A 27,392-nucleotide genomic window follows, 5' to 3' on the forward strand; every position below is an offset into this window, starting at 1 on the left:
CTCCCAGAGGGCACAGCAAGAGGGCTACTCCCACTGACCTGGCTCCGAAAGAAGAGTACTTTAAGCACTTGACCAGACCATAATTCCAGGCCTGCCAGAAGAGACAGTGCCCCTTGTGGCCAGGCTGAACATTTCACAGCCCAGTCAGACTGATGCTGAAGTCCAATTTAGACAAATAAACCCAAACCAAACTGCAGTTTAGGTAAAGTTTAACTTTGAAAAACACATAGCACGTGCTCTTCAGGAGCCTGCCGCTACACACTCTCCCTGCTTGTTTAGAAGATGTCCCCATCATCTGGGAAAGACAGGAAAAAAGAAACCCAGAGCTAACAACTAATCCTACCAAAAAAAAAAACATTTGAGTACCTGAATGTTGGGGGTGCGAAAGGGAAAAGAGGGAGGAAAAACAATAGTAAAATTTCCATATTGTATCAAAACACAGAACCATCTCACATTAAAGTTACCACCCAAGCTTGTCTATCTAACCCACCCATTCTCCGGTGGTTTGATAGATGCTCTCTGGTGAATCCTGGAAAAGAAAAGAACATATATACAATACTTTACACCTAAACTATTAGAAGGCAGGATTCCACCAATCTCCATGGATTCCTCTCCTCGAAACTCTAAAACCGTTACTTTTTTTTGCAAAACAGTGCTAATTGTGCCGACTCATGCCACCTAGTGGTATGCGTCGCTGAAGTGCAGTCTCTAACTTAAAACAGTTTAAATGTTCTTGACATGCGGATGATCCTTTTCTCTGTGTGACTGACTCTGTCTAACTACCCCAATAGTTCAGTAGCTGAAGAAAATTTTGCAAAAAAGGCAAAGACCAAGAGAAACCTTCCTCGCAAATTTCAAAGTCTTGACTTAGGAACAGATCACCCATAGAAATGGGGATCGGGCAAAGTTAAGTCTTTCCCCTTTGCGTCCACAGTAGTAATAAAGTATACAGCACTGTCTTTATCCGGTCTGCAGATTACAACTTTGTCCTCATAAATGTGCCGCCCGTAGCTCCAATGCTGTAGACATCCGACAAACCGTTCATAAAGCTCCGGTGAGAAAGCCTTTTTCCGGAGTGGCTTTGGTACTTTTAAATAGCTCCAAACATCATCCTCGTACCAGGCCTCACAGTTCTTTTCAATGACAGTCATAATGTCCCTTGGAACATAGGGGAATTCCAGCCCCATACTCTGTTGCCACCCGCTTATCCTCAAGTCTCAGAGACCCAGATTGGCCTCGTCATGGTCAGGCAGTTTCTTTTTTACTTTTTAGCATGGCTTAAACAACTATCAGTCGTTAACAGAAAGTTCAAAGAGTACTCACGGCAGTTTAGGTTCAAAGTGCCAGTCATTTCCCTCATTAGAGCCAGAACTGTTCCCCAAGCTCTGCGGCGACTCCCCTACCGGCCGGCAGTTCCCGGTTACAACACCCGCAGCCTTCCTGTGCTTGTCCACGAGTATCCTCTTCCAAATGTTCGGCCCGGGATTGCGTATGGACGATCCGGTTTTATGGCCACAAGAAACGCTGAGTTGCTTCCCTTTCTTGCCATTGAGCCTCTCCGCAGCAACACTCAGGGATCGTGTCCACGACCTCCAGGGTAGTCTCCCGGATCTCAGAAGGTGCAGCATCCTTTCTGGCAATACGAGCTCCAACAGATGATGCTGGGGCGTAGACGATCGCCTCCTTGGTTGCCATACCCGTGACCCAGTCGCCATTGGCTCCCGCTGCTGTCATTCAAATCCAATTTTTTTTTTAAATGTATACTTTATTTTGCATAAAAAAAATACAACAAACAAATACTTCAACAGGGTACATTCCACTCTGAACTGCGACGCAGCACATAAATACACTACATTGCAATATTGTTCCAAGCATACACATAAATTACATTCATCCTGTGGTATGATCATAGCGCCCAACTGTCCCTGATTTGGAGGGACTGTCCCTGATTTGGAGAAGTTTCCCTCTGTCCCTCATTCCTCCTCATATGTCCCTAATTTTGGTCTGATTTATATAAAATGCACTTTTTATCTATCAAAAAGTGTTTTTCAGCACTAAACCTTTCATCTGATTTCTAAACTGCTGCATTTGTAAATTTCAAAAGCCAATATAAAGGAATAGTAGTGGTAAAAAAAGCACTCGTGGGTGTAACCAATCTTGTTTTTTTGTACAATTGTCCTTTAAGGTGGCATGGGCAGGGGTTTGTCCTATGCCTGCATACTTTTTCTGATAGGTGTCCCTCATTCCCATCTCAAAAAGTTGGGAGGTATGGGTATGATGCCTAATGTGCTGTGCAGAGTAATAATACCCTGAAACATCACATCATGCATGACGCCGCATTACCCTGAAAGCATTAACTAAAAATATGTAACTAGCAAGTCATATAACTTTAGCGGCGCCTCCTGAAGAGCACGCGCTATGTGTTTTCAAAATTTAACTTTACCCAAACTATAGTTTGTTTTGTGTCTATTTGTCTAAATTTGACTTCTGTGTCAGTCTGACTGGACTGTGAGATGTTCAGCCTGGCCGCAGGGGGCACTGTCTGGTGGCAGGCGTGGAATTATGGTCTGGTCAGGCGTTTAAGTTACTCTCTTTCGGAGTCAGGTCAGTGGGATTGGCCCTCTCGCTGTACCCTCTGGGAGAGGGTATTTAAGATGCGAACATCACATGGTTTGGGGTTCCAGTCCAGTATGCTGTGCAGATTACATGGCCCTGGTCCTCCTGACCAGCCCCCAGGAAGGCTATGTTAAACTATAGTGTAGCGCTAAGAAAGAAAAGTGACCTTATATATAACTTTTCAGTAATCTCACAGTATTAAATAAATGTCAAACCAAGATTATATAACATTCATTTGAAAATAATATTCATCCAAATACACCTTATGTGCACAATTTTTTGTGTAAAAAATTAAATAAAAGATGAAAATATCTGATTATAAAATATAAAGTGATGCAAAGAAGTCCAAAAAGAGATACAAAAAAGTCTCTTATAGATATTGATCCAATCCACACGTGAAGTAGAAATCACCGTCCACCTTCTTTATATGAAGACAGCATGCAGACACCACGTGGTATTCCCATCACCAGTTATGATATAGGCTTACCAGATATAATGGATCCAAACGAATATACATTCGAAGGATCACAAAGGCTTATGCACTCTTATGCAGATCTCTCAAAGATAAACTCTCCAGGGAACTTTCAGGTCAAACTATTCCATTCAAGTACTTAATAATGAAAAATCTTCAGCAATGTAATCCAGCTCACATTGTCGAACCCATGCAAAAGGAAATAGGGGCCACAATAGTGTAATTCCGTTTTAAAAGAAAATTTAATAAAAAAAAGGTAATGAACTTACATGTATACAATGAATCAAGCGCTTATTTCATAAAAAACACAGCTGCAGTAGGAGTTCCGACGCGTTTCGTCCTCAAAAGACGTCATCTGGGGTAACACTCCACTGCAGCCCACTTACTTATATACTTAACCTTCCAATCTAGGCGAAAATTCCATCTGCCTGTGTCACCGCATATTACTTCCGGTTTAACATGGCGCCCGGCGTGCGTTCCACGCCTCATTATAATGTTATCCTATAAACCTACACATAATTATATACCACAATATGTTCAAAATGAGCCACTGCATGATCATTCATAAAGCCAACATCGAAGTGTGTAAATAACACAGAAAAACCAATGTTAGGGAAAGCGACGTTATACAATAAACATCACTTCCGAGTCATGACTGGAATGTTATCCAATCAGATGAATGAATATAGGCATGGCTCAAACAACACTGCGCATATCCCAACCAAACGAACACGCACCAACCAGGAGCGCCCAACAAGAGAGGCACGTCAAGCCGTGGGAGCGACGCAAATCAAAGCACGACACTTCTGGTTAGCAATGAGCCGCATTTAAGCATATGCTGGAACGCACAGCATATAGGAAGTGCCAACACAGAAGGCGCATCAGACCCCGGAAGTGACGTAAATAGAGACACGCCACCTCCGGTTACTAATGGACCGCATGTAAACGTGCGCCGGAGCGCACAACCTGAGGTATTACGTAAATATACACACGCCAATTCCGGATTTGAAAAATCAACCCCAACCAAAATAAAAAATAATAATAATAATACAGAGAAAAAGAGGCAAAAAAGAATGGAATTTGTGCAACTCTCGCACTGTGTTCCATTCAAAAAATTAAGAAACATGCATATAAAAAATACATTGAATGCCAGATTGTGTTTGGCAAAAAAAATTACACAATGTATTCATCATACACTTTATAGAGGAAACCCTAATTATATCCTCCACAAATTAACAAAAATAATTATATAAATAATTATAAACCACTATGCATACAGACACGCAGTAATACAGTGCCTGTCAGTATGCACATAATGACCTAATGCGTTGACACATAAGGCAGATAATATTCTATCCCAGGAATGGTACAACATATAAATAGCAAACATACAAAAAGAATCATGTTTACATAAGGATTTAAAATAATATCCGAAAATACAGAAAAAATATTAAAAAATTACAAAAAATTAAAATGAAATCGAAATGGGACATTCCCATTTCCCAACCTACCCATCATTGATAAACGCATTAATGTCCCATTCCACGTTTAGGCCAAACGGGAAATGGGATAGAATCGTATATATCCAATAGGTCTCTAGTCTGGAAACACCCCGGGTCATGACACCACCCCTCCACGGGGGTGTATATTTATCAATAGCCAAAAACTGTGTACCTGTAGGGTCGCTGTTGTGACATTCCCTATAATGTCTCGGAACAGTGTGTTTAGAGTCCTTACTCTTTATCAGGGCTATATGTTCTTCTACTCTAATCGCGAATGTTCTTATTGTCCTCCCCACATACTGTTTACCACACGGACAAGTGATTAAATACACTACGTATTTGGTATTACAGGTACAAAATTATTTAATAGTATGTGTTCTATTAGTAGTTGTTGATATGAACTCGGTTGTTTTGTGTCTTCCAGCTGTATTAAATTGGCACACAATACATTTCTTGCAGGGATAGAAGCCTGTTAGATTGTGAAAAAATGACGGGCGGCTGGGTGGATTAATAACATTGGGAGCAACTCCGTAAAGAGGGTGCACCCCTAAAAAGTACCTTAGCACGCTCAGGCAATTTAGAACCAAGAACTGGGTCACTCCTCAACACATCCCAATGTTTATTTATAATGGTCTTGATTTGTCTATGCTGTATTGAAAAAGATGTCAGCATAGACCATCTATAGGCATCGTCAGGTTCACGATGTAATTTATCTGCAACGAGGCTTTCCCTATTAGTATCAATAACTTTCTGTGTTTCCACATCCAGAACCCTAGCATCATATCCTTTATCTTCAAATTTTTGTTTAAGAGTTTCTGCCTGCGTCTTAAACGTATCCAGGTCAGTGCAGTTCCTCCGCAGTCGTAGAAATTGGCTGCGTGGAACCGAACTCAACCATGATTTATGATGACAGCTATCAAGGGAAATAAAACTATTCCGATCTGTCGGTTTAAAATGCGTTTTGAACACAAATTTATTATCTACTATCTCTATCTCTAAATCTAAAAAATTAATTCTGGAGGTACTCATTTCAAAAGATAGTGAAATACCCCTATCATTACGTTTCAGATTCTCAAAAAATTCAATCAAAGACTCTGATGAACCATTCCACAGGAGGAGGATGTCATCTATGTACCTTGCCCATAGGACCAATGAAGGGTTCCGTTGGGCATAGACGACATCCCCCTCCCATTTGGCCATAAACAAATTAGCGAGGCTGGGGGCAAATTTTGCCCCCATCGCCACGCCCCGCTGTTGTAAATAATAATTCTCGTTAAACCAAAAATAATTATGCTCCATGGCAAATTCCAAAAGTTCCACAAGGTAATCACATTGGAATGATGCCAAAGAGTTCTCGAGATTTAGAAAATACCGAACAGCCTCTATACCCATCCCTTGTGGTATGCAAGTATAAAGGGATGCTACATCCGCTGTAGCCATAATACATTGCTCCTGAAGCACTATACTTTCGAGTCTCCTAATTGTAGCACCAGTATCTTTAAGATAGGAGGTTTTTTTTTTAACAAGGGGTTGCAAATAAAAATCTATATAACGGCCTATACGTGAAGTGATCGAATTAATGCCACTCACTATAGGCCTACCAGGGGGGTTCACTAGATCCTTATGGATCTTCGGTAGATAGTAGATTGTAGGGATCCGTGGGGCAATGGGAACCAAAAAAGTTTTTTCTTTATTATTCAGGATTTTTAAATCATAACCTCTATTGACAAGATCTTTAAGTTGTCTCTTATATGCGTTCGTGGGATTATTGGGAAGTCGCTTGTAGGTACCTGGTTCGTCCAAAATTCTATGCATTTAGATTTCATAATGTTCTCTGTCTAAAATCACAACCCCCCCACCCTTGTCCGCTGGACGTATGACAACGTCTTTTTGTTCGCACAAAGATCTGAAGCCGGTCGCCGAAAAAGTGGGTCGGTTTATACGTTTAGCAGAAAGTTTATCCAGATCTTTTAATATTAAATCCTTAAATATTCTTACAGCTGGAGCAGTGGGTACAGGGGGTATAAATAAAGACGGGTTAGCCAACCCTGAATGTACAGTTCCTGATGTGGCCGCTAAATAATCCGTTCTGAAGGGATTAGTTGTTAAATATCGTTGAATGTTAACCTTTCTGATAAATTTATGTATATCTATAAATGTATTAAACTTATTAAGTTGTTTAGGGGGTGCATACTTCAATCCTTTATCAAGTACTGACAATTCAGCACGAGAAAAGGTTTTCTTACTTAAATTAAAAACACCCTGTCCTACTAAACTCGCCTTCTTTTTCCTCCTTTGTAATCGTTCTCCACCTCTACACCCTCTCTTGGATCTTGGTCCCTTTTTCCGGTGTGTGGATCCTTGCGAAAATCCTGATTCCTATAGTAACTATTAGGTGGATTATACATAGATGGTACATATACATTATTCCTATTATCAGAATCTCGTAAATCCCTCAATGGGGAGAACCTGTTGTGTGTAGAAACCGTAGCTGCATTATAATATTGAGGTCCCCCGTAATGGGGGTTAGGAGGGGCACGTCTAGGTGATGGAGAATAATATGGTGAATCATTATATTCTCTATGATGATAAGCATCATGATTGTATGGACGCCCTCTATTAAAACCCCTACCACCTCTCCTGCCTCGATTGTTACCCCTTCCTCTCTGGGGGTTATTGGGGGTATGAGGGGTGTAATGATGTACCCTCTGTTGAGAAGATGGTGGGCCATCATAAGGCCTTCTTTGTGCAGCTTCACTATAAGACATGGGGGGTATATCCACCCTCTGGGGTACAATAGGGCCTGCAGGTTGGGATCCACCCACAGATTGTGTATCCATAGCGGGTGTGTTCTGAACCAATTTCTGCCAACCAAAAACAGTACCCATCTTATAATCGTTAACGTCTCTAGAGTACTTTTTCTTTTTCTTATATTTTTGTTCCCTATCTTCCTTTTCCAGATGGTTCAGCAAAGCGGCGGAGAGAATTATATTCTGGGGTATTCTTATACACCACAAGTTTATCTTTAATCTCTTTGATTTCTTTATCAAGGAGGGCCATTCTGTTGTTCTTCCTAGCAATTAGGAAACCCAAAAGACTGGTTCCTGCCTCGTTGAAATATTTGAACCAAGTGTCCAAATCTATTTCACCCTGTTGGGGGTTTACGTCCCACCTTAAGCTTCTAGGGACCATATGTTCTGCAATATACTGTTGCAAGAACACCAAGTCCCACTGTAGGTGAAGTTCAGATGTCATAATATTCTTAAGTCTCATAAACATCCCCCCCACCTCGGTATTGCTACCAGTTGCAACAAATACACCATCTGTATTAACTTTGTGCGAAGCTCGATATTCAAATATATCCATTCCCACAGTGAAGTGTATACGTCCCACCTTAAGCTTCTAGGGACCATATGTTCTGCAATATACTGTTGCAAGAACACCAAGTCCCACTGTAGGTGAAGTTCAGATGTCATAATATTCTTAAGTCTCATAAACATCCCCCCCACCTCGGTATTGCTACCAGTTGCAACAAATACACCATCTGTATTAACTTTGTGCGAAGCTCGATATTCAAATATATCCATTCCCACAGTGAAGTGTATATAAAAAGAGATTGCAGCAATGTGTATATCCAAACAATATATATCCAAAAACGTCAATACCAATCAACACTGCGCTATCCCAAAAAAACAAAAAAAGCTGCTAACACAATCACAAGGATATAAAACAGTGAACAAATTGCAAATATTAAACTATAGTGTAGCGCTAAGAAAGAAAAGTGACCTTATATATAACTTTTCAGTAATCTCACAGTATTAAATAAATGTCAAACCAAGATTATATAACATTCATTTGAAAATAATATTCATCCAAATACACCTTATGTGCACAATTTTTTGTGTAAAAAAATAAATAAAAGATGAAAATATCTGGTTATAAAATATAAAGTGATGCAAAGAAGTCCAAAAAGAGATACAAAAAAGTCTCTTATAGATATTGATCCAATCCACACGTGAAGTAGAAATCACCGTCCACCTTCTTTATATGAAGACAGCATGCAGACACCACGTGGTATTCCCATCACCAGTTATGATATGGGCTTACCAGATATAATGGATCCAAACGAATATACATTTGAAGGATCACAAAGGCTTATGCACTCTTATGCAGATCTCTCAAAGATAAACTCTCCAGGGAACTTTCAGGTCAAACTATTCCATTCAAGTACTTAATAATGAAAAATCTTCAGCAATGTAATCCAGCTCACATTGTCGAACCCATGCAAAAGGAAATAGGGGCCACAGGAAGGCTATGGCCTGGGGTGCGGTTCCACCCGATATTAATGACTCGGGGCTGGCTAGCCCAAGGCATGGAAACTAAAGAAAGATTCTGAGGTGGATGGGTGCCGTCTCCGGTCTGGGAGAGACCCATTGGACTTCGAGCATTCCAGGGGAGGACTCTTTTAGAAGGACACCATGTGTGAGTTTGGTTTCCTTAACAAGAGCCTGGAAGGGCTGAAGTAACCAAGAGAATTCGGTTTTATATTGTGGATATCGCCAAGTAGGCTGAAAGATCCAGGTATCCTACAAGTGTTCTACAGCTAGTTTCCGAAGTGTTCTGCAACAACGTCTGACAAAGACTTTGTTCCTGAGTAAGCACCTTGTTGGCTGCTAGGCTTTGTGAGAAAGGGACTGTCCAACCTGAGTGCTCATCCAGCTGCGAATGGCTATTCTCTGGATGCAGTCAAAGTAAGCAAGTTCCTTAACGTTTATAGACTTTGACATTGAGAGTACCTGATTTCCTTCCCAACCCTCTGATCCCAAGTTAAAAGACTGTTCAATGGTTGAAGATTGCAAATAAATCCATTCAAGTGGATCTATTGTCAGTCTCAAGTTACTGGGTCACCTACCACGGGACATCCACTAGACGTGCAACAAGAAGAAGCGGAAGGTAACGGTAAGCCCAAAAATAACCAGCAGCTCCTTCGGGGGTTAGTGCTACATAACTTTACGGACAAATTGCATTTCAACAATCAACGAGGGTGATGGTGGGGGGGGGGGTAAAAAAAGAGTTCACAGGCCCAAAGCTTTATTGAACTGCCAAAGGATACACAGGGGGGAGGGGAAATATTCAGACCTCCTCTACCTCCTTAAATTCCATAAAGTTATATTCTCTGAGCAGACTGTGGACCAGTCGGTGACAGTCCTGGATATGGACATCCCCTTCCGCTGGTGGATGAGGTGTCATGCAAATCCAATGACGCGGGGCTGATTCCTGCTGTGTCAATGGACGCAGCAGCAGGACACAGGAGCGCGGCCGAACAATTGCCCCGAGTGAGTGAGTGCTCTCCAATGGGGCACTCGAGAAGAGGAGGAGCCAGGAGCGCCGCCGAGGAACCCCAAAAGAGGAGGATCGGGCCGTTCTGTGCACAGAAGAGGGAAGTAAGACATGTTTGTTATTTATTTAATTTTTTTTTAAACAAAGCTTTACATATCCTTTAAAAATCTCCATAGGCAAACGCCTTTACCTGTTTAGAGTTACAGAGGTCTAGTGCTAGGATTATTGCTCTCTATAACGTTTGCGGTGACCTCACATGTGGTGCCAACACTGTTTACATATGCATGCTTGACTTACGTATGCGTTCACTTCTGTGCGTGAACTTTAAATGGTTTAAAAAACTGACAGGTGGAAACTATGGGACCCTTCATGTGAAAGGGGCCTATATTGTTCACGCATGTAAATATCTGTAATCAAAAAAGACTGCAAAGCCCAGGCTTTCTGCTCACACCCCCTGAGCGGACCGCTCCACCGACCTAGGAAGACATCTGACCTTTCTCATTCACATGGAACACGTTATTGTGACATATTTACATGTGTGTTAAATTGTGTTGACAGCGTAGTCATTTTGAATAGGTTGCCACCGCAACACGCCTCAACTTATGAAAATAGATTAATTGCAGCACATCGAGTTCCACAATGAACAAGTCCGTGTCTGATCTGCTTATTTGATCCAGGTCAGTGACTCCAAATAATAAAGTTTTTTTTCTTTTATCAGCCACATTGCCGATACTTACATTTAGGCTACTTTCAGACTGGGGCGTTGTGGGCATCGACGGCAAAGCGTTGCTATATTTAGCTCCGCTTTTCCATCATTTTAGTAGTGCTATTCGGCTGCTAGCGGGGCAGTTTTAACCCCTGCTAGCGGCTGAAAAAGGATTAAAACCGCCCGTAAAGTGGCGCTGCAGTGGCGCTTTGCCGGGGGTTTGCGGTGCTGCCCCATTGTTTTCAATGGGAAGGGGCGCTTTAGAAGCGGTGAATACACCGCTCCTATAGCGCAGCAATATAAGATTGCAGGACTTTTTTTACCGTCCTGCAAGCTCCACGCTTCAGTTTGAAATCCCTCGGGTTTTCACACTGGAGACACAGTAGAGGCGCTATGCAGGCGCTATTTTTAGCGATGTAGTGCCTGTAAAGCACCTCAGTGTGAAAGTGCTCTAGATGAGAAGTGTCCTTCCTGCTGATGGCTGTTCTCTTCACTGAACTCTTCATTCCCCTGTCCCTGCCTTCCTGTGCTGTAGGGGTCAATGCAAGCCACTGGACCTGTTTTAGGTGTTCGTCATGAGTAACAACTATGCCCGCCCTTTCTGCCCCCTCCTCCATTCATAGAAAGTGTATGAATGGAGGATGCATACTTTTTACTCATTCACATGTCCTCCATTAATAGAGCGCTTTTCATCATGAGAAGCTATAGTACAGCTTCTGTGAATGGAGGAGGGGTCAGAAAGGGTGGGTATAGTTGTCACTCTTGATGACTATAGCAGGTCCAGGGGCTTGTTTAAACCCCTGCTGCACCAGAAGATTACTCCTGCCGGTGTATGTAGGCAGGGGCATAGCAAAAACAGCAGGCACCAGCACAAGGGACACTACTCATTGAATGTAAGTACCATCCATGGTGCTCATTAAAAAAAGTAATTAAACATAAAGTGGATGTAAACCCGAAAAGTAAAATTGTACCTTATAGAGTATAGGATTTTATGCCATCTGTGCCCAGTCTTGCCACAAAGAGCTATGCCGCGTACACGCGACTGGACTTTTCGGCAGACTAGGTCCGATGGGATCAGTTCGTCGGACAATCCGGTCGTGTGTTGTGGTCTATTCCGATCGTTTAAAAAAAAAAAAATCCAATGGACCTACAAATAGAACACATTTCAAATCTATCCGACGGACTCAATTATGACGGTCTAAAAATCGGGAAAACCATTTGGGTGTGTGCTAGTCCGACGGACCAAATACGACGCAAGGGCAGCTATTGGCTACTGGCTATTGAACTTCTTTGTTTAGTCCCGTTTACATCATTACGTTCAAAAGGAACGGCCTTTCGAACGGATTTAGTCCGTTCGTGTGTGGCCAAGTCCGTTAGTTCGGAAAGTCCATTGGAACTCTGCCGAAAGTCCGTCGGGAAGACCGTCGGACCTAGTCCGCGGGAAAGTCCGGTCGTGTGTACGCGGCATTACTCCAGCTCTGAGCAATCCTCTTATCTTTCTTCAGTAAGTCCCCTTTCACACTGGGGCAGTGCGGCCGTTTAGCGCCGCTTTACCGTCGTTTTAGCAGCGGTCTGCTGGCGCTAGCGGGGTGGTTTTAACCCCCGCTAGCGGCCGAAAAAGGATTAAAACTGCCCGCAAAGCGGCGCTTTGCCGGCGGTATTGCCACGCTGTCCCATTGATTTCAATTGGTAGGAGCAGTTTAGGAGCGGTGAATACACCGCTTCTTCACCGCTCCAAAGATGCGGCTAGCAGGACTTTTTTCACCGTCCTGCCAGCGCACCGCTCCAGTGTGAAAGCCCTCCGGCTTTCACACTGGAGTGAAAGGGGCCGATTTTTTCAGGCGCTACACAGGCGCTATTTTTAGCACTGTAACGCCTGAAAACCGCCCCAGTGTGAAAGGGGCCTAAGATAAAAACTGACACACAGAGAAATAGGAGTCAGTTCTTCCCCTTTGCAGTGACAGACAGGTGATTTCCTTATCTCATGCAGGATTGTGAGAGGCATTCTGTGTACTCCCCCTGCACCAGCAGAAAGATTCCTTCTGCAGGGCATTTCCTGACATTGCCGCCCACCCCCCAAAGGACAGCCCCTGGATGCCCAACTGGGCCAGCTTTACTGCATGGGTTCTGTTAAACGCCTGCATCAGTTTTCTGGCATGGATATTATTTTCAGGCTCCCATGAATTACCTTCTGGTCCGTAACCTCTCCATTTAATTAAATACTGAATTTGATTGTACTTTTTTCTGCAGTCCAGGATTGCTTCAACCTCAAATTCCTCTTCTCCCTTGATTATTACGGGTTCTGCTGGACCAGTACTTCGTTCTGGAAGCATTGTGCTGTACTATTCAATGTGTTCAGATGCCATTTACAATGAAATGGCATCACATGTAGAGCAGAGCATAATATATTTTATATATATATTTGTATACAATCAAGCAGGCCCTTGCACTACATAGTTGAAGGTAAATCTAAAGGAAATTAAACAGTAAAATTGTATAATGAATGGCCAGCTTAACTCAACACAATGCTGTGCATTACAGCATGCTGCGACACAGGTGCCTTGCCTTGGTCCTTTGGGACACATATAATGCACAATGCCAGGTATTACCACAACACAGAAGTACAATTGGCTACTCAAAGATATGTAAAGGCTGCTGCTGACCTACTTTTTAAAATGCTAGTCGCCTGGCTGTCAAACCGAACCAGTGAGTTTAATATGTCCTGAGTGAATGACTCAGACCAGGAGTGGCGATTGAGTGTCAGGGTAAAGTACTTATCTGCATACTTGTTCTGGGTCAGTGATTTAAATAATTGAAGTAAGAGGTTCTGCAAGATAGCTAGAAGATTTGCATTTTCAGGAGTGGCCATAAATAGGTTTACAAGCTGTCTAGGTAATTTATAGCTCTGGATGGAAAAATAAGCAGAGCATAGGTCCAACAAGTTTCCTTTATTAACCACTTATCTACCAAAAGACGTTATAAACAGCATGGTGTACAAGTGGTTAAATCAAGCTCGCAACTGCTGCAGCTGTGTGCTTGATACTGGCTAGCAAAGCTCTACTCATTTTTATAAGTAGCCTCATTGTAATGTCCACCCATAGTGCTGTAATATTTGGATAGTTCTATCTTGAAATTTGTAAAGCAAGTACCCTTATTTCAATAGTCTTCCCCTTGACTCCGGTTGCGATCTAAGCTACTATGTCACCAGCCTGGCCTGTTGACTCCTGGGATATCTATTTCATCGATCCCAGAAATATTCAGGCATCTAATGTGGGTATTAGCGTGAGATTTCCTGACCAGAACTGCATCTACTGGGGCATCTACTAGTGGGCATTTTCCTCGCGACTGCGCAGACGCAAGAATAGGAGAAGCCAGCTGCACAAAAACCCGAAAATTAAGCCAGGACGGCGTCAGCTGCCCACATCCTCTATGGCCGCAGCCAAATCGAGGGAGAGGAAAGATAACGAATCAGATTTTAAGTAATTAGAATGTGCACATGGGATCACTTTCAGTTGTGGTTCTGGTGAATTACAACGATCTTGATGATTTTGTTAGTATAATGTTGGCTATAGCCAATGAATGGCTTTCCAATAAAAGGTGGCTCTAGATTTGGGGCTCTCAAATATCTGTTTGACTAACTGCATTGGAGGGCAGGGGAGACATTGGGGGTCTAATAGACCAGTGATGCATCCATAAAGAGGACCTGCCACCTGCCCATGCTATTATGCTATGCTACCTTTGATAGCAATAAAGTAAAGAAAAAAAAAGAAAAAAAAAAAAAAATGATATATAATAAGTAAAAATAAACGTAACCATTTTTTAAAGCACCCTCGCATACATCCCATAAAAAGCACAGGGCAAGCACATGTTTGCAAACATCAGTTGCACCACACAGGTGAGGTATTGTGACAGATCGGAGTGAGAGCAATAATTCTAGAGCCATCGTTCATGGTTAACTCTAAACTGATGACCTGCAAAGGCTTTTAAAACGTTGCGGGTGGAGAATTTTAGGTACCATCGTTTGTGAGTCCATGGGTACGTGCAATTTTAAGACTTGGCATGTTTGATATCTATTTACTTAATGCAACATCATCTTTTATATTTTGTTAAATAATAGATATAATATTGTATTTGTTTGTGCTTAATTTTAGTGTATTTTTTCCTGAAAATATGCGTCCAATAAATAACTTTGGAAATCTCGTGCAACATAAAAGAATTGCAACTACCACCATTTTATTCTCCAGGGTCTCTGCTTTCAAAAAATATACAGTGTGTGTGTGTGTTTACACAAAAATGCAGATTTTAATATGTGTGCAAAAAATGAAAACATTAGGCAAGTGTTTTAATCAGGAATGTTGTTCATTTTAGAATAGTCCAGCAACTGCAGTTTTCACGATTGTCAGTTAAGTGGTAATGCATGTTGGTAGACACCAAAATCTGTCACGTTTAGGACTTTAAACACCAGAGAAACACTGTGTGTCTTTTTGTTGTCCCTGAGACAGGAGCCATGTTGTTGTAGCTGTTAACCAGAACCCAGTGTGGTCGGGGTATCCAGGAAGATGGCTGCTCCTGCTCTGATCTGCACGTCACACTAAGGACATCTCCTTCAGTTTCTGTTCCTTCTTAGACCTCAGTGGTGACTGCTCACAGGACTGAGGTATGGAAAGCCAGGAGCTTCAAAATTCTTTTTTTAGGGAGAGGGCTATGATTGGACATTATCACAGGCAGTGTATGAAAGGTCAGTAAAGGCTAACACTGAGTTATCATCCTGCAAGTGTTGTCTGCCTGTCTGCTGTTATTATTTTTATTGTAGATGATTTATACAGTGCCAACAGTTTTCATAGAACTTTACGAAGTTATAATTACAGAATTTTTTTTTAAACTGGCCTTAGATGGATTGAAATTGGGCTGGTTGAACAGGGTCTAGACAAATATAGCCCTCGTTCACATTGAATGCGGCTTTAAAATAGTGCAACTTCATCTGAAATCATACGCTTTCAAAGCCGCATATCAATGCGACTTTGAAGACATCTGTGCAGCTTCATGCACAGATGTCTAAGCAAGTCGCACCCGAAATGGCCAAACGTAATACAGAAACGACTTTTTCAAATCGATGCAGCACGGCAAAGTCACATTGATTTATTCACAACCATTGATAACAATAATGTGAACAAAGGCTTAACAATCGATTTCTGTCAAATTGGAACTTTCATTTGATCAGTGTTTGCAGGGCTGATCAGTGGATTCTGACAGTGGAAGAATCTTCCAACCACCTTGCATATGTGGATGGGAGAATCTATATATTTTTATTTTTTCAGACCAGCCTTAAGCTGGCCATACACCCATAGATTATCTGCAGATTTTCTATGGTTAGATGGAAAAAGTGCAACAGATTTCTCCATGTTCACTAAACTGTGGATGGAGGAATCTCACACTTTTTCCTTCTAACCATAGAAAATCTGCAGATAATCTATAGGTGTATGATCAGCTTTAGGCTGGCCATAGATGGATTTTTGTGTAAACCAGCCAGCCCTTATCAACGCAAGCAAGGTGGATAGAGAAATCCTGCGCTTTCAGAACACACTGATAAACTCTACGGCCAATTGGCTTCATGCACTGATTGAGTGAAAAATTTCCAACAGTCCCGTTCCAGAGAAGCTAATCCTTAGATTGACTTCTCTGGAGTGGGAATGACCATAGATGGATCAATTGCCGAATGAGAACAAAAATGGGGTGGGACTTTACATGTACCTTGCAGGGTCTAATACACATACCAAAAAATAGGATTTTTAATACAGCTTACCTGTAAAAATCCTTTTCTTGGAGTACCTCACGGTACACAGAGCAGCCATAGTAATTACTATGTGGGTTATACACCACCTATAGGTAACTGGACAATGGCACACCCAAAGATGGGAAGTCCCCCTCTATATATCCCCTCCCATACAGGAAGTACCTCAGTTTTGTAGCAAGCTAATGTATATCCCTGCAAGAGGGGAGGGAGCCCTGTGTCCCGTGATGTACTCCATGAAAAGGATTTTACAGGTAAGCTGTATTAAAAATCCTATTTTCTTTATCGTACATCACGGGACACAGAGCAGCCATAGCAATTACTATGTGGGATGTCCCAAAGCAATGCCCTTGAGGGGAGGGAGACGCATATCAAAGCAGTCTGCCATCAGACGTGAGGACCTATACTGCTGCCTGCAGTACACTGCGGCCACAAGCGGCATCCTCCTACTGCCTTATATCCATCTGGTAAAATTTAGTAAATGTATGTACTGACGACCAAGTGGCGGCCTTGCAAACCTGAGCCATAGAGGCCTGGTGACGCACTGTCCATGAAGCACTTACTCCCCTGGTAGAGTGCGCTCTAATTTGAAAAGATAGAACCCTTCTTTTCAATCCATAAGCCTGAATTATAACCTGACAAATTCACTGGGAAATAGTTGATTTTGACGCTGCCTGCCCTTTTCTGGGCCCATCTGGCAGCACAAACAAAGCATCAGTCTTTCTTATCTGAGCCGTCACCTTCAGATAGATCCTTACAGCTCTCCCCACGTCGAGAGAATGCATCAATTTTTGTTCCGCAGAGCGAGGTTCTGGGAAAAACTAAAGCAGGGAGACATCTTGGTTCAAGTGAAAACTGGACACTACCTTGGGCAAGAAGGTTGTATGAGGATGCAACACCACCTTGTCCTTATGAATAATTAAGTATAGCTCCTTACAGGAAAAAGCTGCCAATTCTGACATTCTCCTTGCCGAAGTTACTGCAACCAAGAAAATCAACTTCCTTGTCAAAAGGATCAGGGGAATGTGGCGCAAAGGCTCAAAGGGTTGTCTATGCAAGACCGATAAAACTAGATTCAAATCCCATGGGCACAATGGCTGCCTAACTGGCGGAGTTAAACGAGTTACCCCTTGTATAAAAGGCCAGAATCAAAGAATGTGAAGCAAGTGGTCTTTGAAAAAATACTTCCAAGGCCAAGATCTGACCATTGATGGTACTCAAGGCTATCTTCATTTCTACTCCCAATTGTAGGAAGGCAAGAATTCTCCCTATAACAAATTTTTGAGGATGCCATCTCTTGGCTTCACACCAGCATACATAGGACCTCCAGATCCTATAATAAATGACCCTAGAGGCCGGCTTCCTTGTATTAATCAGGGTAGTCACCATTAAGCCCGAGAGCCATCGATCCTTTAAAATTTGGGTTTCATTAGCCAAACCGTTAAATTTAGCGATTGTAAGGCATGATGGAACACCGGTCCTTGAGAAAGCAAGTCTGGACGGAATGGAAGAGTCCACGGTTTCCCTACTGCCAACCTTATGAGCTCTGCAATACAAGCTCTTCTGGGCCATGCAGGGGCAACCAGTATCACTGGCTCCCCCTCTTCCTTGATCCTACGTAAAAGCCGTGGTAGGAGCTGAATTGGGGGAATGCACAAATGAGTGAAAACTGATCCCAATGGGTCACTAGCTTGTCTATTTCAACTGCGAGCGGATCTCTTGTCCTTGACACAAAGCTGTCCAACTTCTTGTTGAACCTGGATGCCAATAGATCTATGTCCGGGTACCCTACCTTTGGCATTTGGCAGAAAAAACCTCAGGATGAAGGGACCATTCCCTTGGAGACAATTGTTGGTGGCTCAAGAAGTCCGACTGTCAATTCTCCACCCCCGGAATGAAGACTGCTGACAGGAAAGGCACATGCTTCTCTGTCCATGTCAGAATATGGTCCAACTCCCTTTGGGCCACCTGACTCCAGGTACCCCATTGGGAGTTGATGTAAGCCACAGCTGTGGCATTCTTGGATTGTATCCTGACAGGACAGCCCTGCAACCTGAAAGTCCAAGATATAAGAGCCAGGCGCGCTGCCCGAATCTCTAGAATGTTGATGGGCAAGGCTTTTTCAGTCTCTGACCACTTCCCCTGGACAGTGGCCTCCTCTCGAACCGCTCCCCAGCCCAAGAGGCCGGCATGCATTGTTACTATCTTCCAGGTTACCAGCATGAAAGATTTCCCCCTTCTGCAAATTTCTGGTTATCAACCACCAATTGAGACTCTGGCGTACCTTTGGGGACAGATGCATTGGATAGTCCAAGGCTTGGACCCTCTTGTGCTAAGCAGATAGAGTACTGTTTTGCAACAGTCTTGAATGAAATTGGACATAGGGAATAGCTTCGAACAAAGCCACCATTTTCCCTACCAACCTCATGCAAAGGCGAATGGAGCGATCCTTTTTTCCCTTGACCACACGGACCAGATCTATTATAGCCCTGACCTTCGTCTGAGGCAAAAATACTATTCTAGCCTCCTTACTGGCTGTAAGTTTGACTTCTCTTGGTTGAGAATCAGACCCAGGGGCTCCAAATATCTGACCGCGCTGGACACACTGCCATCTAGCCGTGTAACCAACTTATCTATAAGCAGCAGGGTCGTCTAGGCATGCCATTACTGATATACTCTGGACCCTTACTCTTGCTAATACCGGGGCTAAAATCTTTGTGAACACCCGGGGGACAGTGGCTAACCCAAAGGGCAAGGCCACAAACTGAAAATGGTGCTGTTCTACCTCGAATCGCAGAAATTTATGGTGAGCGGGGTAGATTGGCACATGCAGATATGCATCTTTGATGTCTATTGATGCTAGAAATTCTCCTCCTCTCAGAGAGGATGCGACTGACCGGATAGACCATGCAAAAAGAGCGGATGGTTAGGAATTGATTTAGGTCTTTGAGATCTAGAATGGGTCTGACACCTCTGTTCGGTTTTGGCACTGTGAAGAGATTTGAATAAAACCCCATACCCTGCTCCTCTGTTGGAACTTCTGTAGTCACACTTTGTGATGTCAACCGGTCCAGTGCCTGGAACAAAGACCTTCTTTATAATGGGTCTTCCGGAAACATTCAATCTTAGAAACCGAAAAGATGGAAACTCCCGAAACTCTAGCTTGTAGCCTAAAGATACTGTGGAGATGACCCATCTGTCCTGGATCTCTTTCCGCCAAGCTCCTGAAAACTGCAGAAGCCTCCCCCCCACTCAAGTGAGTGGGGGCGCCCCTTCATAAGGAGGTCTTAGGAATGCTTCTGCCCCCAGGGCTTCTTCTGGCCTTGTGCTTGACCTTGAGGCTTACCTCTTGAACCCGATGGCGGAGGCCGTTGAAACTGCCTGGAGGCTGCAGTACGTTTATGATGAATGAAGGACGCTTACTCCTCCTCTTAACCGGTAAAAGGCCACTCTTACCACCTCAAATTTTTTTGACATACTTGTCCAAGTCATCTTCGAACAACTGTTCCCCATGAAAAGGGAAAACTTGCCAATAGCTTTTTGCATAGCAACTCAGCTGACCAATGCTGCAACCAGAGAATTCTGAGCATATGCACAGATAAGAGGGCAAAGCGTGACACCTGTTGAATAGAATCTTTAAGGGCATCTACCACAAAACATAAGGCCCTTGGCAGTTCCGCTAACTCGTGGGCTGCTTCCCCTTGAGCAGGGACACGTTTAATGACTTGCTTGAGCTGGTCTTTTAAGGACTGACAAACCCCTATCGCTGCTACTGCAGGCTGTACAGCTGATCCAGCTATAGAAAAAGATGCTTTAAGTAAAGATTCCAGCTTCTTGTCGGCTGGATCTTTGAAAACCTGGACATTGTCTACTGGACAAGTTAGGCTCCTATTTACAGAGGAAATAGCAGTATCCACTGCTGGCAAACTCAACTTTTTAGTGAATTTTTCCTCCATTGGATAAAGAGAAAATCTCACAGGAGGGAGAAAATGCCTATCTGGGTGATACCAGTCTGCATATATTAGTTGCTCCAGCAGTGGGTGTAAAGGGAAAGCATGTGAAGGTCTCAAAGAACCCAAAGAAGAAAAGGGGGCCTCAGCCATTTCCGCTGGGGGCAATTTATATGCTGAATGGACCAATTCCGTAAGGGATTGGACCAGCAGCTTGCAGCTTTTGGGATTGCGAGGCTTGGGGGGGGGGGGCCTGCATGCCTGTGTGTAGAAGGCGGGTGGCCCAGAGAACTGGCAACCAGGATGAGGGGTAATGCTGTCTCCAAAGGAGCGCTGTACACAGTAAACAAACATGACAAGCAGGTATGTTACAATACACCCTCTGGTGGTGGTGGAAAACAGGCAAGGCATTCGCTATTCAGAAGAAATCCTTTGAAGTGAACCAAATGTGTTCCTTTCCCAGGATTTTTTTCTTCCTTGTGTTTTTTATTTTTTTTTAAACTTAACATTCCCGCTGCAGGGTTTGCTGGAGAAAACACAGCCAGACCCAATCTTCACCCATCACGGCGAGCTTTGTCATAAAAGACCTTCAGAGACTGGGTCCCCCTTAATGTGGGGTTCACTCCCCTGGACCTGTATAGCACCTTGGTCAGAACACTGCACAGGGTTCCATAACACAGGGTCCAATGCTGTAAGGCTGCATTATATGCAAAACCTCAAGGAATATTCTTTCCTTCCCTTCTCATGAGGCTCGGGTACCATCCATTTTTGGCTAACAGCTTTTTCAAATGGATCCGATTGATGTCCATGGTTCCTAATTCAGATGTTACATGTTAGGTTGGGAGAATATATAGCCAATATTCAAAAAGGTTTTGGCAAGCATAATGTTTCAAAGCATTATGACCTAAAACATAAGAGACCCCAGGGGCACTACTTTCATTGCACTTGAGAAATATATACCGCATTGGCAGGGTAGCATGGGAAGGAGTACCATATCTAGATCTGAAACAAATTGGATATATAAACTGGGGTCCCATGTGCCGAATGGCTTAAATGTGGAGTTGGACATACACTGTTTTATTAATAACAGTTGATGTCCCCTCCACTGCTTGTATGAAACTACCATTCCTATAGTCCTTTAACTGCTTGCCGCCCGCCCACCGTCAAATGATGGCGGGGCGATTCGGCTCTCGTGCGGCTGCGCCGATCTCTGTAAAGAACGTCCACGGCTCTTTAACCATGTGATTGGCTGTGCACAATCACAACCGGTCACATGTAAACAAGGAAGTGCCGGTAATTGGCTCTTCACGCCTCACACTGACAGAGTGTGAGGAGAGGAGAGCCGATCAGCAGCATCTCCTCACAGGGGGACATGTAGGAATGTAATCAGGGCACTGATCATCAGTGCTCTGATTACAATAGTGCAACACAGTGTCACCAATCAGTGCCCACCATAGCTGGCATTGGTGGGCAATCAGTGGCAGCAATCAGTGTCCACCACTGCCCACAAGTGCCACCAATCAGTGCCAATTAGTGATGCCAGTCAGTGCTGCCAATCCGTGCCACCTATCAGTGTTGCCCATCACTGCGGTCAATCAATGCCCATCAGTGCCAGCCATCAATGCCCATCAGTACCGCCTATCTGTGCTGCCTATCAGTGCCCACCAGTGCTGCCTATTAGTGCCGCTTATCAGTACTCATCAATGCCACATATCAGTGCCACTTATCAGTGCCCATAAATGCAGCATATTAGTGCCTAATCATCAGTGCCACCTAATCAGTGCCCATAAGTGCCACCTCATCAATGCCCACCAGTTCAGCCTATCAGTGCTGCCTCATCAGCGCACATCAGTGAAGGTGAAAAATGACTTAGATGGCTTTCACACCGAGCTGCCCCGGACTTTGGCGGTAAAGCGGTGCTGTTTTTAGCGCAGTTTTACTGTTGTTTTAGCAGTGCTATTCGGCATGAAAAGGGGTTAAACCTGCCCGCCCCGTATCACAGTGCTGTCCCATTGATTTCAGTGGGGAGCAGCGGTGGAGAAGCAGTGAGTTCACCGCTCCTTCACCACTCCAAAGAAGCTGTTAGCAGGACTTTTTCTGATGCCCTGCCAACGCACAGCTCCAGTGTGAAAGCCCGTGAATGGAGTTTCTTTTTTCAGGTGCTATTTTTAGCGCTGTGTTGGCTGAAAAACGCTGGCAGTGTGAAAGGGGTCTAAGTTACAAAATTTACTGACAGAAAAAAAGTAAAAAAAAAACATTTTTTTTCCAAATTTTTGGTCTTTTTTTTTTTTGTTTTGTAAAAAATAAGCAGTGAATAAATAACACCAAAAGGAAGCTCTATTTGTGTGAAGAAAATTATAAAAAAATTTGTTTGGGTACAGTGTAGCGCAATTGTCATTCAAAGTGCGACTAAGTGAATATTTTTTCAGCACATTAACTAACAAATAATATAAAGAGGATTTTTTCCCTAAGGGCTATACTTTATGTCCCTTGGGTTCATTTAACATCAATAAATATGTTCTTTATTGTGATTCAGGTTATAATTATTGTTGAATTTATATATATATTTTTTTTATAATTTATTTTATGGTCATTTAAATGTTAGTTTTTCATGAATATATTATTTTGGTTTGTGGCATTTGTCACTTGTTTATAATTGGTACATATCTTATCATATGTAAACCTGTGGCAACATGGGGCAGCTGGCTATTCACAGCTATTGTAAATATATTTTTTGTTTAGGTACAAAATTTACTTGGATTACCTTGCTTCACTACAAGATGGCAGTACGCACTGTTTTGCCTTCTGGTAATTGCTTGGTATTTACACACACCAGTAGTCATCCTAGAAAAGTCTTTTCACCTGGAGTGTTAACACACCCAAGGAGCTCTCATGCACTATTTCGTGTGACCTATGGCAGAGCTTCCCTGTTTTGCTAGTGAGGTATTTAATGCGCAGGTGCAGAATTGTGGGTGTACCCCTGAAGATGTCATATTTGATGAAATGATTGTTGGGATGCTATGCACACATGCGATTGGTTTTTAAACAAACCTTTATGTCCATTTTTCCTTGCAAGGATTATTACTGCAATTTTTTTTGTTTTTTTTATCAGCCTTGGAGTTTTTGTACTGCAACTCCTGTCTTTTAATAAAACGTCTTGAGAAGACATTCTATACTTTTGGGGGGCTGTTTTATCTTTTTTTTTTTTTTATTATCTTGCTGTTCACATCATTGGGATTTGAGTGGATGTCCATGGATCCTTCTGGAGAGGAATACTGAAGTTTTCCATCGGCAAATAATCTTGGATTTCACTAAAAGCGTTGTTTGACCTGCTTGAATAAGGGAGGTCACAGGCTTTTTGGTAAGCCTTTTATCTTAATGAGGTGATGGGGAAAAATGGTGATGAGCACTCAATCTATGTTATATGCTGCACTGTGAAGTCACATATTGGATTTCAGCAATTTATGAACAATTTCTTTCATCTTTATTGTTTTGCACTGTGTGTGTGTGTGTGTGTGTGTGTGTGTGTGTGTGTGTGTGTGTGTGTGTCTATTTTTTTTTTTTTTATCCGATTTTTAGTTTCCTTCTGTATTGTCGCATGGGATGGCACTAAATGTAATATTTTTGTTGTATATAACACAATCCATCACATTTGCACTGTTTGGTTGCACTTTATTAGAATTTGTGCTATTTAAGATTATGGTCACATTTATTATTATTATTATTATTATTATTATTATTATTTTTTTTTTTTTTTCACATATGTTCTCATGCACAGAGTCTTTTTGTACCCTAATTTAGTGTTGCATTTTACAATTTGCATATTGTATTATTTTTTTTTTATGCAACTTTTGTTTTCATCTTGTATTTGTTGCATGGGATTGCACTAAAACTATAAAATTTTTTTTTTTTTTTTTATATATATATATATATATATATATATATATATATTTCCAATTCATCATATGTGCACTGTATCGTTGCACTTTATTTGAATTCATGCTATTTAACCACTTAAGCCCCGGACCAATTGTCAGCCTAAGGACCAGAGGTCTTTTTACAATTTCACACTACACTGCTTTAACTGGTAATTGTGCGATCATGCAGTGTTGTACCCAAATGAAATTTTGCGTACTTTTCTTCCCACAAATAGAGCTTTCTTTTGATGGTATTTGATTGCCTCTGTGATTTTTATTTTTTACGATATAAAATAATTTTTTTCAAATAAACTCAAACTCAATTTTAGTCATACATTTAGGCCAAAATGTATTCAGCCACATGTCTTTAGTAAAAAAAAAAAAAAAAAAAGTCAATAAGCGTATATTTATTGGTTTGCGCAAAAGTTATAGCATCTACCAACTAGAGTACATTTTCTGGAATTTACACAGCTTTTAATTTATGACTGCGCATCTCATTTCTTGAGGTGCTAAAATGGCAGGGCAGTACAACCCCCCCCAAATGACCCCATTTTGGAAAGTAGACACCCCAAGAAAATTGCTGAGGGGCTTGTTGAGCCCATTGAACATATAAAAAATTTTTTTTTATTTTTTTTTTTTTTTGTCCCAAGTGATTGAATGACACACAAAAAAAAAAAAATTTACAAAAAGTTGTCACTAAATGATATTGCTCACACATGCCATAGTTATGTGGAATTGCACCCCAAAATATATTCTGCTGCTTCTCCTGAGTACGGGGATACCACATGTGTGGGACTTTTTGGGAGCCTAGCCGTGTACGGCACCCCGAAAACCAAGCACCGCCTTTAGGATTTAAATATAAAACGCTACCAAAAAAAACTGTTAGTGATTGCAGGGATCAGGCCTGACTCTGCAAACGCTGCGGTTTATTGTTTTGTAAGTGACAGTGATCGATCGATATTGCACTTGGGTGGGCTGGGCAGAGGGGCAAAACGCAGGTGCTAGCAGGTATCTGGGCTGATCCCGCTAACAATGCGTGTGTGTGTTTTTTTTATTTTTATTTTTTTAAACCCTAAACTGCTGGGGACGTTAGTATAGATCTGATCAGATACTATACCACTACGGGAGGTGTATGCTTTGCGTGTGGGTGTTAGCAGTTCTGGCACTAACCTAGCACTGCCTAGGGCGACTCTGACCCTAAAACCTAATTGATATCACCCGCCAGGTGATCAGGGGGCTAAACCTTTATTGGGTAATAAATGGTGGGTGCCCTGATGCTCTAAAAAGCAAACTAACCAGAGTCACCCGTAACACTTATATGGTGATCACTGGTGAAAGGGTTAACTAGGGGCAATCAGGGGGTTAAAACCTTTATTAGGTAGTATATGGGGGTCCCTGACGCTATATAAAAACCTGACGGGGAACCTAAATGACTAACTGGCTAACCAGTGTCACCAATGACACTTATACGGTGATTGCTGGTGAAAGGGTTAACTCTAGGGGCAATCAGGGGGTTAAAATCTTTATTAGGTAGTATATGGGGGTACCTAACTCTATAAAAACCTGGCGGTGAACCTAAAAAATAACTTGCTACCTAGCGGCACCAGTGACACTAATGCAGCGATAAGAAAAACGATCGCTTAGTGACACTGGCATAAGGGGATGAAAGGGTTAACTCTAGGGGCAATCAGGGGGTTTTGTGTACCTACATGTCAGTGTAGTTTTGGTGCACTTACTATGTCTTCTCTCCTCGCCGTCCGGTCAAAAAGACCGCCCCGAGGAGAGTGACATCACTGTAGTATAAACACAGGCAGGGGAAGCTTCTCATTCGCCAGGAGCGATCGAGAGGGGATGGCCAGAAACCAATGGCCATCCCCTCATCCCGGATCGCTCCTGAAGCGAAACGGACCACCGCAGCCAGCAGGAGGGGGTCCGATCGTACCCCCCCCCCCCACCCGCTGGAAGGTGTACGGGTACGTGATTGTGCTCATCCGTGCCATTCTGCCGACTTATTTTTACGTGTGGCGGTCCTTAAGCGGTTAATGTTTATGATCATATTGCACGTTAGTAATACAGTGTTAGATTTACTTTCATATGTTTTTATGCACAGGATCATCTTGCGCTTAAACCTAGCACTGCACTTTATTTTTTTGCACATGAAATTGTCCTGCAAGACATTTAGGAACTGGTGAGCCTAATGCCGCATACACGCGACCGGACTTTCCGACAGAATCGGTCCATCGGACATTCCGATCGTGTGTGGGGGCTAATCTGGTATTTTTATAAAACGATCAGACGGACCTAGAAATAGAACATGTTTCAAATCTGTCCGACGGCCTCAGTTCCTATCAGGAAAACCGTTCGTCTGTAAGCTGGTCTGACGGACCAAATACGACGCAAGGGAAGCTATTGAACTTTGTTTTATTCCCGTCTTACGGCATCACATTCAAAATTAACGGACTTTCGAACAGACTTAGTCCGTTTGTGTGTGGCCAAGTCCATTACTTCGGAAAGTCTGTCGGCACTCCACTGAAAGTCCGTCGGGAAGACAGTCAGTCCTAGTCTGCCGGAAAGTCCGGTCGTGTATGCGGCATTAGACTAATGCACAGTTCCCTCCGCCCAGCAGTCTGTCACTCTGGATAATTAAAATCCCCCATTTATGATAACACTTCCCATCCTTGCTGCTAATCCAACTTGTGATAGGAGGTCCGTTTCTCATTCCTTGCTCAGGTTAGGGGGCCTATAGCATACTCCCAGTATTCTTTTCCCCTTAGTTTCATCCCTTTGGAGCTCTATACATAAGGATCCCACCTCCTCCTTAGCTCCCTTAGTGCTATCTTCTCTCACATTCATCTTGCACTGGCCAATGGAGATGGCTGAAGACCGGCACATAGAAGATGCAAGCACTAGCCCATTGGAAAGATAAGTGTTAACCACTTTAGCTCAATAAGGAAAAGGTATAACTGTGTGGGATGAGCTGATGGAGAAAGTGGAAGTGCCATGATGACCCCCTTGCCTCAATACTTAGGATGATCTCAGGTGTATTCAGATCCTAGTCCAATCCCACTATGAAGCACTCACTGTATTGGACCAACATG

General features: G+C 42.7%; 1 protein-coding gene across 6 annotated transcripts in view; it reads left to right on the forward strand.

Moving 5' to 3' along the window:
• Positions 1-15,148: 15,148 nt before the first annotated feature.
• KYAT1 (kynurenine aminotransferase 1) overlaps positions 15,149-27,392 on the forward strand; it is a 74,811-nt gene continuing 62,567 nt past the window's right edge. Inside the window, exon 1 of one of the 6 annotated variants that reach the window (XM_077478667.1) lies at positions 15,149-15,293. The gene's annotated coding sequence lies outside the window, so the exon portion shown is untranslated. Of the gene's footprint in view, positions 15,294-15,351; positions 15,375-23,592; positions 23,739-27,392 lie in introns of those variants that run through there. The other 5 variants (XM_077478647.1, XM_077478674.1, XM_077478661.1 and 2 more) reach the window with 5 other exon arrangements.

Source organism: Lithobates pipiens, unplaced genomic scaffold, assembly GCF_037356315.1.
Source record: "Lithobates pipiens isolate NorthernLeopardFrog02 unplaced genomic scaffold, aLitPip1_a1.2 Scaffold_1, whole genome shotgun sequence".
Taxonomy (NCBI): domain Eukaryota; kingdom Metazoa; phylum Chordata; class Amphibia; order Anura; family Ranidae; genus Lithobates; species Lithobates pipiens.